A 13,001-nucleotide genomic window follows, 5' to 3' on the forward strand; every position below is an offset into this window, starting at 1 on the left:
TAAAAAGTGGCCTCAAAAATTCAGAGATACGGCTCCTACTTTTTAAAAACTGTTGAAGCTTTTGTTTGTGATTTAGGTGACTCTTGATTATACCAGACTTGAAACTACCCTCTTTGTGGTATATGCAAAATAAAGATTCTTGTGTGATTGCAGAAAAGAGAAGGTGGGGGTGAGGTGGGAGGGGAAGAGGGCATGACAAAGGGAGGGGGGCACAGCAGAAAGAGATGAGCTTTCATATGAGCTGGACAGGTTCCCATCCCAGCTCCATCACACTCTAGCTGTGTGATGCTGCGGAGGTGTGTGCTACTCTCTGTGCATCTATTTCTTCTGGAAAATTAAAATACTGCCCCCCATAGGCTTGTTATGAGGCTACAATTAAGTAATAGATGTTGAATATTCAGCACACATTAAGCACTCAAGAAATCCTGACTATTACTACTTTATAAATATCAGTACTTTAAAAAATAGGTACATTCGGGAGATTGTTTGCTTTACAAAAGAATTCACCACAGGGTGCCTTTAAGCCCTCAGCCCTGCCAGTGCATTTTAAATGGGATTGAGTTTGCAAACATCCATTTTCTCATGACTTTTTCAGAACGCAGCCAAGGTACTAATGAAGGCAGGCGGATCTACAGCAAGAGCTCCCTGGGCACACTCTCTCAGTCTCAGATCCTGTCCAGCAGGATTCTCTGAAAGATTGGAGACTAAAAACGTTTTCTTTGAAAATCCACAAAAACCCACTGGCTGCCCTCTGGGAAGCCTTTTTTCCATGCATATTTGGAAGGGCTGTGGTACCTCCAGCTACGGGTCCAGGCTTATGAGGACAATAGCAATAGCAATAGGCTAACAACATTACCTAACATTTATTGAGGGCTTCCTATGTGAGAGGTGCTGTGTTAATTCCCATGCATTATCCTGCACAAGGCAATAAAAGCTAATGTCTGCATAACCACAACAAGTGCTTTCAGATGAAAGAAGTTCTGGTTATTCCTCACAAAAGTCTCGCAGGGTATTATGATTAATGTTGTTGTTGTTTCACGTCGAGAAACTGAGGCACAGAGTAGAAAAGTCATTTGCCGAAGGTTACCCACGGTAAATGATGGGTTATTTAGAACCCGTCTGGCTCTGAAGCCCACCCTATTACAGACTCGCTGCTCCCCATCCCATACCCACCCCCCCCAGCAGCACTAGATCCAGCAGAGACAGGACTATAGGGCAGAGGGTCCCTGCGGACAGGCGCTGCCCCTCCCTCTACACCCTCCCCATCACACTTAGCCCTCCACAAGCTGTTGTCAATTGCACTGAAGTATTTACAGCAACCAGCAACTGCTGACACCTCTGCCCACGTGGGCTATAATTTGATGCTCAAGTTGTTAAACAGCCGCTTTCGAGCGCTGAGCTCTTCATACATGAGTGTCTCTCCCAAGAGCCAGGCTAGCTGCCTCTCTACTGCTCCTGAAGGCTTGCACACTTCTCCTGCTGGCCCCAGGCATGCACACATGTGCACACATGCCAAATACACCATCACACACAGACATCTTCACACACACCATCACCATCACACAACAATCCCAATTTGCTATTGAGGACACAGCCACCAACACACATGATATGTATCACAGACTCCCAGACTCACCTAGTTCACAATCCTCTTGTCATCAGCACGTGAGACACTACAGAGATAATGGCCGTAGATACTCTGTGTAGAGCAGTATTCACAAGTGAGTGATTGCTAGTAATGCCCATCCCAAACAGAGTCCCAGGAAGTATACTCTTCCCGAATAATTATCTATCAGAAAATTACCCACACGCTCAACTCTGCATTAGGGTAACCAGATAAACACTACATATATTTTTTCATTTCCTTGTGCTAAATGTAGCTTTCACTTGGATGCATTGCATTTGTATGTGGCTTCCATCCTGGTATACCTACCTAAACCCCTGACTCCATATCTATTTGCCAGGGCCTGTATGTGTTGTGGGATGGGGGCCGGGGATTGTGGTGTACATGTGCTCACACACCAATACATGCCTCTGTGTGTCTGTTCCCACAGAGCAGATCCAGCAATTTGTTGACGGTCCTCTCCCCAGGGAGTCTCTGCAAAGTAAAACTGCCCTCTGCATAACTATCCAAGAGCAAACACATCCCTAAACCATATTCCAGCCACACACCCCCCCAACCCCATATATAGCAATGGGGGGTCAGAAAGAAGAGAGAAACCAGAGAATAAGGAAGGAGATGAGAGGGGGTAAGGGCCATGTGGGCAGAGGAAGAAACTGGGGTCCATCCACCCAGGAGAGAACAGGTTCAGGAACATGTGCAGTCACTGTGAAGATGGCCCAGAGGCTGGGCGCAGCAACTCACGCCTGTAATTTCCAGCACTTTGGGAGACCGAGGTGGGCGGATCACCTGAGATTAGGAGTTCAAGTCAGGCCTGGCCAACATGGTGAAACCCCATCTCTACTGAAAATACAAATATTAGCTGGGCATGGTGGCGGATGCCTGTAATCCCAGCTACTCAGGAGGCTGAGGCAGGAGAATCGCTTGAAACCAGGAGGCGGAGGTTGCAGTGAGCTGAGATCGCACCACTGCACTCCAGCCCAGGCAACAGAGCGAGACTCCATGTCAGCCTTAAAAAAAAAAAAAAATGGCCCAGAGTTGACCAGCTGAGGGTCTGAGGAGGATGCAGGTTTCCAGCCCCTCTGGGACCCTCCTGGATCCCTTGCTCTGTGAGGTGCTTTGGAAAGGGTGCCTAGGAGGCTCCACGGGGTGCAGGCAACAGAGTGAGCCCCAGCTGAAGAAGCCCTGCACATCCGCTTTCCTATGGAGGTTTGGGCCTGTGCAAGACAAGGAGATTCAGACTAGGCACAGAGATAGGCTAGAAAGATAAATGGGGAAAGAAAGAGCGGGAATAGCAAAGGAGAGGAAAAGAATGTCTGAATAGGATGGATGGGAAGACTCAAGCCCAAGGCAGATTCAGAGCTACGCTCAGAGATAAACGACAGTAACTGTTTCTCACTGCAAGAGCCATCGATGAAAGGACTCAGGGCAGAGGGATCTCTGCTGCAGCTTTAGCAGGCCACTGATAAAAGGCAGGTCCTACCCTGTGACCCTCTCAGCAGTTCGGGACAGGAACCATCCCAGGGGCCTACAGCAGCAGAGCAGGAGAGGAGTGAGCATACCTCCCAGAAAACCTGCAAAAGGATCTCACTGGGGTCCCCAGGACAAGCAGGAAGCCAAGGGGAGAGAATAAAAAGCAAACCTCCGAGTGGGGATTGGGGAGCACCTGGACCCATGGATTCAGAAGTTCAAGTTCTGATGCTATTTATGGTGCAAACCCACAGCAGCCACAGAACTTCACCAAGTCTCATCTGGAAAATAGTGGCTACAAGTGCCCATCTCAAGGCACCGTGAGGACTCAATAAGGCAATAAGGGTAGAAATGCTTTCTAGCAATTTCTGTGAATCTCCTTGTTAATCAAGATTGCCAGGAGGGGCCATGTGCAGTGGCTCATGCCTGTAATCCCAGCCCTTTGGGAGGTCAACATGGGTCAATTGCATGAGCCCAGGAGTTCAAGACCAGCCTGGGCAACATGGTGAATCCCCATGTCTACAAAAAAAATACAACAATTAGCTGGGTGTGGTGGTAAACACCTGTGATCTCAGCTACCTGGGAGGCTGAGGTGGGAGGATCACCTGAACCTGGGGAGGTTGAGGCTGCAGTGAGCTATGAATACACCACTGCACTCTAGCCTGGGTGACAGAGTAAGACAGACCCTGTCTCAAGAAAAAAAAGATTGCCACCCAGGAGGGGAGAAGTCACAAGTCACAGGGTGGAAGTGACAGTGAGTAGCTCTCCATCAACATGGAGATTCTATTATTATTAATAACTTATGTATGCTTATGTGTCCTGCCTAATTCCACAAAGAAGTTCATTCCAGATGTAAATGTGATCAGGCAGTATTTGAGTATTTGCCTTTCTGTGTCTGGCTTTTTTCCCTTAACATATTATTCTCCAGATTCATCCATGTTGTCACAAATGACAGGATTTCATTCTTTTTCATGACTGAATAGTATTCCATTCTGTATTTATACCATATTTTCATGTGTGCGTGTGTGTGTGTGTGTGTGTGTGTGTGTGTGTGTGTGTTGAGACGGTCTTACTCTGTTGCCCAGGCTGCAGTGCAGTGGTGCGATCTTGGCTCACTGCAACCTCTACCTCCCAGGTTCAAATGATTCTCATGCCTCAGTCTCCCAAGTAGTTTGGACTACAGGTGCATGCCACCATGCCTGGCTACTTTTGTATTTTTAGTAGAGAAGGGATTCACCATGTTGGCCAGGCTGATCTCGAATCCCTGACCTCAGGTGATCCGCCTGCCTCGGCCTCCCAAAGTGCTGGGATTGCAGGTGTGAGCCACCGTGCCCAGCCAATACCATATTTTCTTTATCCATTCATTCGTTGTTGGACACTTAGATTGATTCCATATCTTGACTATTGTGAATAATGCTGCAATAAACATGGGGATGCAGATATCTCTTCAGCATGTTGATTTCATTTCCTTTGGATATATACCCAGTAGTAGGATTGCTGTATCATATGATAGCTGGATTTTTAATTTTTTGAGGAACCTCCATACTGTTTTCCATAATGTTGTACTCCACAAAGCATTTGAGTTGGCTGAAAGGGAAAGATTATTGACAGACTGGCCAGGCGCGATGGATCACACCTGTAATCCCAGCACTTTGGGAGGCCAAGGCAGGTGGATGATGAGGTCAGGAGATCGAGACCATCCTGGCTAACATGGTGAAACCCAGTCTCTACTTAAAAAAATACAAAAAATTAGCTAGGCCTGGTGGTGGGCGCCTGTAGTCCCAGCTACTTGGGAGCCTGAGGCAGGAGAATGGCATGAACCCAGGAGGTGGAGCTTGCAGTGAGCCGAGATTGTGCCACTGCACTCCAGCCTGGGGGACAGAGCCAGACTCCGTCTCAAAAAAAAAAAGATTACTGACAGACTGTCTGAAGGACAGTTGGATAGACAGAGGAACGAGGACAGAGGCAACAAGAGGGAAAGAGATATCCAGGGAAAGATCATCATTCATTCAGATGTTCAATGCAACATTTATTTAATGAGCACCTATTATGTGTCAGGTACTGTTTAAGTCCTGGTTATGATCAGGGAATTCAGGCGACTTTACCCAGATTAAAGCTATGGCAAATGTGACTTGATTCCTCTTCCTTCCACACACACTTATGTGAGCCTCTTTCGTGCACCCATGTGCTACCATTCTCAAAGAGGATCATTTCCAATGGAATCTGGTGATGAGAATGAGGTGGAGATGGAAAAGTGTTGTCTATGGAGCAGGTCTCCATCTGGGGATCCCACAGCCTGCTGGGAAGGCTTTTCTGGGTAACCTCTCTGCATAGGGTAGTACATGGGGTGTGTAGGAGCCAGGGAGAGGAGAGCTGTACTTGGCTCTTGGCTCTAGGAGCCACTCAGCACAAATCAGAGCCCAGACATCTGTGTGCCACTTGAACTGGACTTACTAGACTTGAAATATCTCTGTCTTCCTCTCTCCTTTTCAAGACATCATGATGTCCTCTGTGTTTGTCAACAAAGCTAGTCAGTCTCTCACCTGGATCTTTTTTTTTTTTTTTTTCTTGAGATGGAGTCTCACTCTGTCACCCAGGCTGGAGTGCAGTGGCGTGGTCTTGGCTCACTGCAACCTCTACCTCCCTGGTTCAAGCGATTCTCCGGCCTCAGCCTCCTAAGTAGCTGGGACTACAGGAGTGTGCCACCACACCCGGCTAATTTTTGTATTTTTAGTAGAGACGGGGTTTCATTATATTGGCCAGGCTGGCCTCAAACTCCTGACATTGTGATCCACCCACCTCGGCCTCCCAAAGTGCTGGGATTACAGGCGTAAGCCACCATGCCCAGCCCATCTGGATCTTTAAAACACTGAATGGGGCCGGGCGCAGTGGCTCACACCGGTAATCTCAGCACTTTGGGAGGCCAAGGCAGGTGGATTACCTGAGGTCAGGAGTTCAAGACCAGCCTGGCCAACATGGCAAAAACCCCATCTCTACTAAAAATACAAAAATTAGCCAGGTGTGGTGACACGCACCTGTGACCTCAGCTACTCAGGAGGCTGAGGCATGAGGATTGCTTGAACACGGAAGATGAAGGTTGCAGTGAGCTGAGATCGAGTCACTGCACTCCCACTTGGGCGACAGAGCAAGACTCCATCTCAGAAAAAAAAAAACAAAAACAACAACAACAACAACAAAAAGAAATACTGAATGGAACAGAAGACTCAAGGAGACTCTACATGGCAGCCAATGTTGCGCAGTCATCAAACCCCATTTCCCTTTCCTCTTGCACATACAGCAAGACTTCATTTCCCACTCTCCCTTACAGTTAGGTGGAGCCAAACGACTGGGTTCTGGCCAAGGAATGTGGTTAGAAGTGACTCTTGCCACCTGCACAAATTTTTTTTTTGAGACAGAGTTTCACTCTTGTTGTCCAGGCTGGAGTGCAATGGTGCAATCTCAGCTCACTAAAACCTCCACCTCCCAGGTTCAAGCAATTCTCCTGTCTCAGCCTCCCGAATAGCTGGAATTACAGGTGCATGCCACCATACGTGGCTAATTTTTGTATTTTTAGTAGGGACGGGGTTTCATTATTTGGTCAGGCTGGCCTCAAACTCCTGACCTTGGGTGATCTGCCCGCCTCGGCCTCCCAAAGTACTCGAATTACAGGCATGAGCCACCATGCCTGGCCGTCACAAAATTTTTAAATGATTTTGATAATTTAATCTCAATATAATCGGCTTATTTCATAGTCCTGTAAATTTGATTTCATGAGTTAAAAAATGTTTATTTTTAGGTATCCATAAGCTGATCATTAATCTACCTAAGGGTGTCCATGGTACAAATAATAATAATAAGAGCCCTTCCCCTAGAGAATGATGGAACCCCTAGATGGAAGGCCACTTGGTCTCTGAATGACTATGTAGAACAAAGCTTCCCCCCATCTCACTACCACCACCAGTGATCCAATATTTGGACTACGAGATGAGTGAAAAATAACCTTTATTTGTTCAACAACTGAGACCTTGAGGACCATTTATAATGTAGAGGGATTCTATTACGTGACTACGGGAAGAGTACAGGGAAGACCTCTCAGCTTAAATTAACTTTGAACTCACTCAGCTCTCCCAAATGCCCTCGCTCATAAAGGATGAAATGCCCTAGATGTCTTCCCCTCACACCCAACCTTCTACGGTCCAAATTCTCCCCAACTTTCAAGGCCCAATTCAAATGCCACTTCCTCCAGGAAGTCTCCTGTGCCTGCTCTCCACTCACAAAATGTATCGCCCCTGAATTGAAGCACCAAGAGCTATTAACTTCAGACTATGAGCTTTCCCAGAGAAGAAAGTTGCATAAATTCCCTTCCTGTCCCCAAACCTACACCCCACACCCACAGTGGGCCTCTTCCAGGGATACCCAGACATAGTAGGATCAGTAAATGTTGCATGGGAGGCAAGACGGTAGTCAGAAAATGGTTTGATTCAGCTCTATCCCCCAACAGCCTGGCCCAGGTCCCCACAGATTATGTGTGTTTAAGGAGAATGTATGATACAAGCGGGGCTGGGGAAGTACTAGTGTTTTCCCATATTAGGGCCTCAATCTCCCTTCTCTAAAACTACCTTCACCCAGGCTGGATTTTCAACCAATGTATATCATCCTCCAAGTCTTTGTAGTTTTGGTAGCCAGACAAGGCTAGAAGTCACGAAGGGGTTAAAAGAAAGATGGTTCCTCTCCAACCCTGGAGAATGATACCTCCTCAGGGGTCCCAGGAGAATCAGCCTCTTTGTCCTACACCCTTGAAAGCCACTCCCTCTGCTCAACCCCTCCCTTCTTCTCCTGCCTCCGCCCTATCCCCAACAAGCACTTGGAGCCTCTGTCCTTGGGCTGGGAGCACTCATCTTCTCTGTGCAGCTCTAGAGAGCTGGGGCCTGCTCCCTGGACAGCTGCTGCACCATGGGAGTGTAGGGATGGTGGGGAAACAGCTCTCTAGCCCCCTCCCTCAAGGTAGAACTCCTCCAGTCCAAGCTCCTTTTGTCTTGAGAACGGAGGTGCTCTGAGCTTGAGTACAGGCTGCCTCTCTCCCTTTGGGTTATCTTGCGACACTGGGGCTCAGGGGCCCCCAGCCACTGCTGTTCTGGACACTCTTCCCCCACTCCCCCTTCCCCACCATGCCAGGCACCAGAGATCATTATTGCTCTATGAAGGGACATATTTCTGAATCATATTAACTCCACTTGTGTTTGGGCAATGCAACACATTTCTGGGGCCCTTCTACACATGCAGTTGATTCATTCTTTCATGTTCCAGGCCTCGTGCTGTGTACTGGAAAAAATGAGGGAGGGGGAACAGCAAGCAGAAAATAATACATCACAGTAAGTTCTTTAAAAGTATGAAGAGTCTTAGGATTGGGAGGCTGATGTGTGAGGATTGCTTGAGCCCAGGTGTTTGAAACCAGCTTGGGCAACATAAGGAGACCCCATTTCTACAAATAAATAATTAGCCATGCATGGTGGCTAGCTTGTAGTCCTGGCTACTCAGGAGGCTGAGATGGGAGGATCGCTTGAGCCCGAGAAATCAAGGCCGTAGTGAGCCATAATCATGCCACTGCACTCTAGCCTGGGTAACACAGCGAGACCCGGTCTCCAAAAAAAGAAAAAAAAAAAAGTCTGTGGGAGTGGGGAGATGCTAGTGAAGGCTTGGTGGGGGAGGTGACCCTGAGTAGGGAGTGAACCAGGTAGAAAGTGGAAGAAGGAACAATCAGATAATCAGACCCATGAACCACAGAATCACTCTGGCTATTGGGCTCATTAAAGAGTAGGCTCCTAGAATTATCCTTTTAATCAACAACTATTTATCGTGCCAGACAGCATGCTGAATAGAGACCTCAGTGTGACTGTGGCCTTCAGTGAAAAAGAAAGAGAGGGAGAGAGAGACAGAGATCTCAGAACTGAAGCGATTTCATATCCCAAAGCCAGCCTGGCTTCCACACCCTGGTCTTGAGGGGCAGACTGCCTCTTTCAAATCCAAGACCTGGGGAGAGGAAGCTGCTCTGGGTGCTGGAATGAAGGGTGAATCCCTCCTGGTGATATTGGAGGAGGGCTGCTCAAATAGGAATCTGGGATGGATGATGACACACTGGGAGGGGCTCCTGGCTCCCTATAGTTGCCATGACCAGCAAGCCCAGTGGTTAGAGGTCTGTTGACTGAAATAGGAGTCAAACAGGATCAAGTACGGGGTGACGAGTTCTCCCCACAGCAGGCTCCAGAGCTGGGGAGGAATTCCCACCCCATGACATCCTTCAGCTATTCTCTCTCAAGGCAGTTGGCATTCTTCCCTCTGCGCCCATATTACAGCTTTAATTCCACATGCATTTGTGTTTCTTTCTCTCCTCCACTAGATTGTCACCATCCTGAGGACAGGAACCACATCGATTTTGTTCACCACTGTATCCCCAGTGTAGACGAGAGGACCAGGCACAAAGTGAGTAATAAAAGAATGGTGAAATGAATTGAGACTGACAAGGACATTCCAGCAGATGAGGGCAGAGTCTGGTGATAAGCTCATTTCATTTTACAGAGAGGGAGAGTATGCCCAGGAAGATGGAGTGGTGCAAAAATAAAGCCGCTTACCTATGTGGAGAGGGTGTGGGTGTGGCAAGGCGGGGCTCTGGGGTCAGGAGCACAGACAACAGAAAAGCACTCACAGTCCTGGCCCCCAAGATGCCCCAGCCTCCATAAAATCAGTTCCCTCCCCACAACTCAGCCACCTCCTCCTTGAGGTTGTGAACTCCTCCTCCCAGAGGTGCAGGATGTGCCCAGCCATGGCAGCCTGCTCTCCAACCAGGTGTCCCACAACTGCCCCCAAAGGGCTGGGGGGAGGAATAAAGCAGCTACCAGTTTGGGGGTGGAACAGGGCATCCCTGCTGCGGCGCAAGAGCTACAGGGACCATAACAAGGACTGCAAGCCTTAGCACCTAATCGGTGCAGGGTAAGCCTTAAGAGGGAGCTCACAAAGCCAATCTTGGTAGCGCAAGCACATCCGGTTAGCACAGGATCTGCCTCAGTCAGTTTAAGGTCATCTCTGTTAGCACAGGGTCAGACCGACTACAAGCAGAGTCACCCCCGGTGGTATAGGGTCATCCCTTTTTAGCGCTGGGTCGTCCCGCATAGGAGCAAGATCGTCCTAGTTTGCAGAGTCAGCCTCTAAAGGAGGGTCAGCGCGGAGCGGGGCGGGGTGGCCCGGTGAGCGGAGCGTAGGGTAGTCTCTGCCAGCCAGGGTGAATCCTGGTCAGCGGAGGGTAAAGCTCCCGGTACTTTGGGGCCAGCGGCGCCCCCAAGTGGCTGGGCCCGGCCTGCGCTCAGGATCCGGTGTCAGGGAGGCTTTCAGGAATCTCGGTCCGGAGCCCTCCACCCTGGCTTCGCTCACTCGAACTGGGAGCCTCGCCGACTCAGTCCCGGGCCTCGCTCTTCAGAAATTGCTTCTGCTTCTGAATATTCTTTGTACGCGTGTTTGAGACTTTTTCTGTTCACAGGATGCAATCTGGGGGCGCGATTGCATCTGAGACCCAGAATCCGAAATGTAGGCAGAGAGGAGAACTTCGACTGGAAAATTGGAGCCCCAGCTCCAGGGTAAGCGGCAACAGAGCCCGCCCCACCCCATTCCCTTCGCGTCTCCATCCTCAGACACTCACTCGGCGGACTTGTCTCTGAGAGCTCCGGTCCCGGCCCCCAGGCTTCGAGTACTTCCAGCTACAACCCCACAAAAGCAAGTTCTTTAGTTTGGCCTGGGCGGGGACTTTTAGGGAGGCAGCCAAGCCACAGCCCCCTCCCCACTCAGGCTTTGGGAACGTTCTGACCCCCTCCCCCACATTGACAGGTTACAGCCCTCCAGCTCCTGTGGGGTGCCCCGCCTCTCCCCACTACCCAGCACTCATCCGGGCAAGGCTTCCCGGAAAGAAGCTGGGTGGCTCAGGGTGAACAGAGAGGAGTAAAAGGGAGCTGGGTTAGAGGCTCCCTTTTCCATTTTGTGCCACCCTATCTCAGTGCCACGGGAGACACAATGGGATGGGCTGAGCTCTGCCAGCTTCAGGCAGCGACTCGCCTTCAATCTCATCCACATTTCTCCTTCTCCTCAAAGGAGGTACATTTATGCAAAACCGGCAACCAAAACATACACACAGATTTGGCCACCCCTCCATGGCCCTGCCAGGGAAGGAAAAAGCTCTGGGTCCCACGTGGAAGCCTCTTAGATCCAGAAAGGAAGTGAGCCAAGCTCCCAGTAAGTAGGCAGCTATGGTAGAAGTCCTGAGGCAGCTCCTGAGATGTCTCCAAAGTCCAGCACTGTCCCATCCAGCACCCTTGCTGCAGAGGGACAGCTGAGGGAGGGGCATGAGCTGTTCAGTAGACTAGAGGGAGGAGCTGGGAAGCAGCCACTGACCACAGACCCAGGAGGTGAGTCCAGGCTAACTTTCCCCAGCTCCATTTCTGAGACAGAGAAATGGAAGCCCAGTGGGGATAGGGGGAGTACTTGCCCAAGGACACAGAGAGTCAGCACCCCGGCAAGAATCAGGAATCTTCTCACCTCCTCCCCTTGTCTACTCCCAATATTAAATAAGTATCTTCAGGGTAGGTGCTAAGATAGAGATCCAGGAGGAGTGGAAAGAGGCACCAAAAAGCCCTGGTAGCTTCCAGAGGTAAGTGTAATTCAGAATTCCTAATGCTACACTTGAGCCTACACACACACACACACACACACACACACACACACACACACACACCAAAGCCCTGAAGCTTGGTCAGCATATCTGACCCAGGAAGGAATGGCTCCAGCCAAAGCTGCCTGGGACCTGAGTGGCCCAGATTTTCTTTGTTTATTCTTCACTTTATAAAAGGCCTAGAGTCAGGTGGGGTGAGGGAAGCAAGGCTTGGAGCACTACAGTGGGCCAACTGACAGACAGATTCTCCAACAGACTCATGGAAGCAAAAGAAGCAGGGAAGCCACCACACTGGAAGATCTGAAAAATAGAGACATTCACTGGCAAACTCTGACCATTCCCCCACCCCTGCCTCTCCTCCAAGGGGGTCACTGGCGCTGGACCTTCTGCTCTGCCTAGGGCTAGGAGGAGAACTGGACCACCTCTCCCAGCCCAGGAACCCTGGGGAAAGTGGAGTGCCAGACGCTCTTGCTAGCCTACACTTCTCCCTAAAGCCACGAGCACCTCTCTCACCTAAAGGTGATCTATTCCATGCCTGATTTATCTGGATAATTGTCTGCTATCCTTCACCTTGATCTTGACCTTACTCCCATCCTGCCTTTAGGAAGGAAGGGGCATTCAGAAGCATTGACAGCCCAGGTGACATTTGAGATTTCTCTAGAGACAAGAGGAGATGCTAGGTTTTTAGTTTCCTCAAAATAGCTATACCTTAATTAAAACAAAATTGCAGCAAGATAGGAGAAACAAGTTCTAGTGTTCCATAGCACTGTAGGGTAGATATAGTTAACAATAATTTATTATATATCTTCAAAAACCTAGAAGAGGATTTCTAATGTTCACATCAAAAAGAAATGATAAATGTTTGAGGTGAGAGTTATGCTAATTACCCTTATTTGATTGTTACATATTGTATGCATGTATCAAATATCATTCTGCATCCCACAAATATGGGATTTACATACAATTAAATCCCATATTTGTGTGGTTGTAATAATTGTAGTAAATTATTTACTACAATTATTATGCATCAACTAAAAATAAAAGGAAAAGATCTGGACCAGTGTCTATTGTCTATGTTATTTGTCTATGTTAATTGTCTATGTTAATTTTCTATGTTAGTGCATAGATGCTGCAGGGTCCAACTTTATATCTAGGATCCTGCTGAGCAACTCTGGGCAAATGCCACCCCCACCTCCT

Source organism: Pongo pygmaeus, chromosome 1, assembly GCF_028885625.2.
Source record: "Pongo pygmaeus isolate AG05252 chromosome 1, NHGRI_mPonPyg2-v2.0_pri, whole genome shotgun sequence".
In the NCBI taxonomy this organism is placed as follows: Eukaryota; Metazoa; Chordata; class Mammalia; order Primates; family Hominidae; genus Pongo; species Pongo pygmaeus.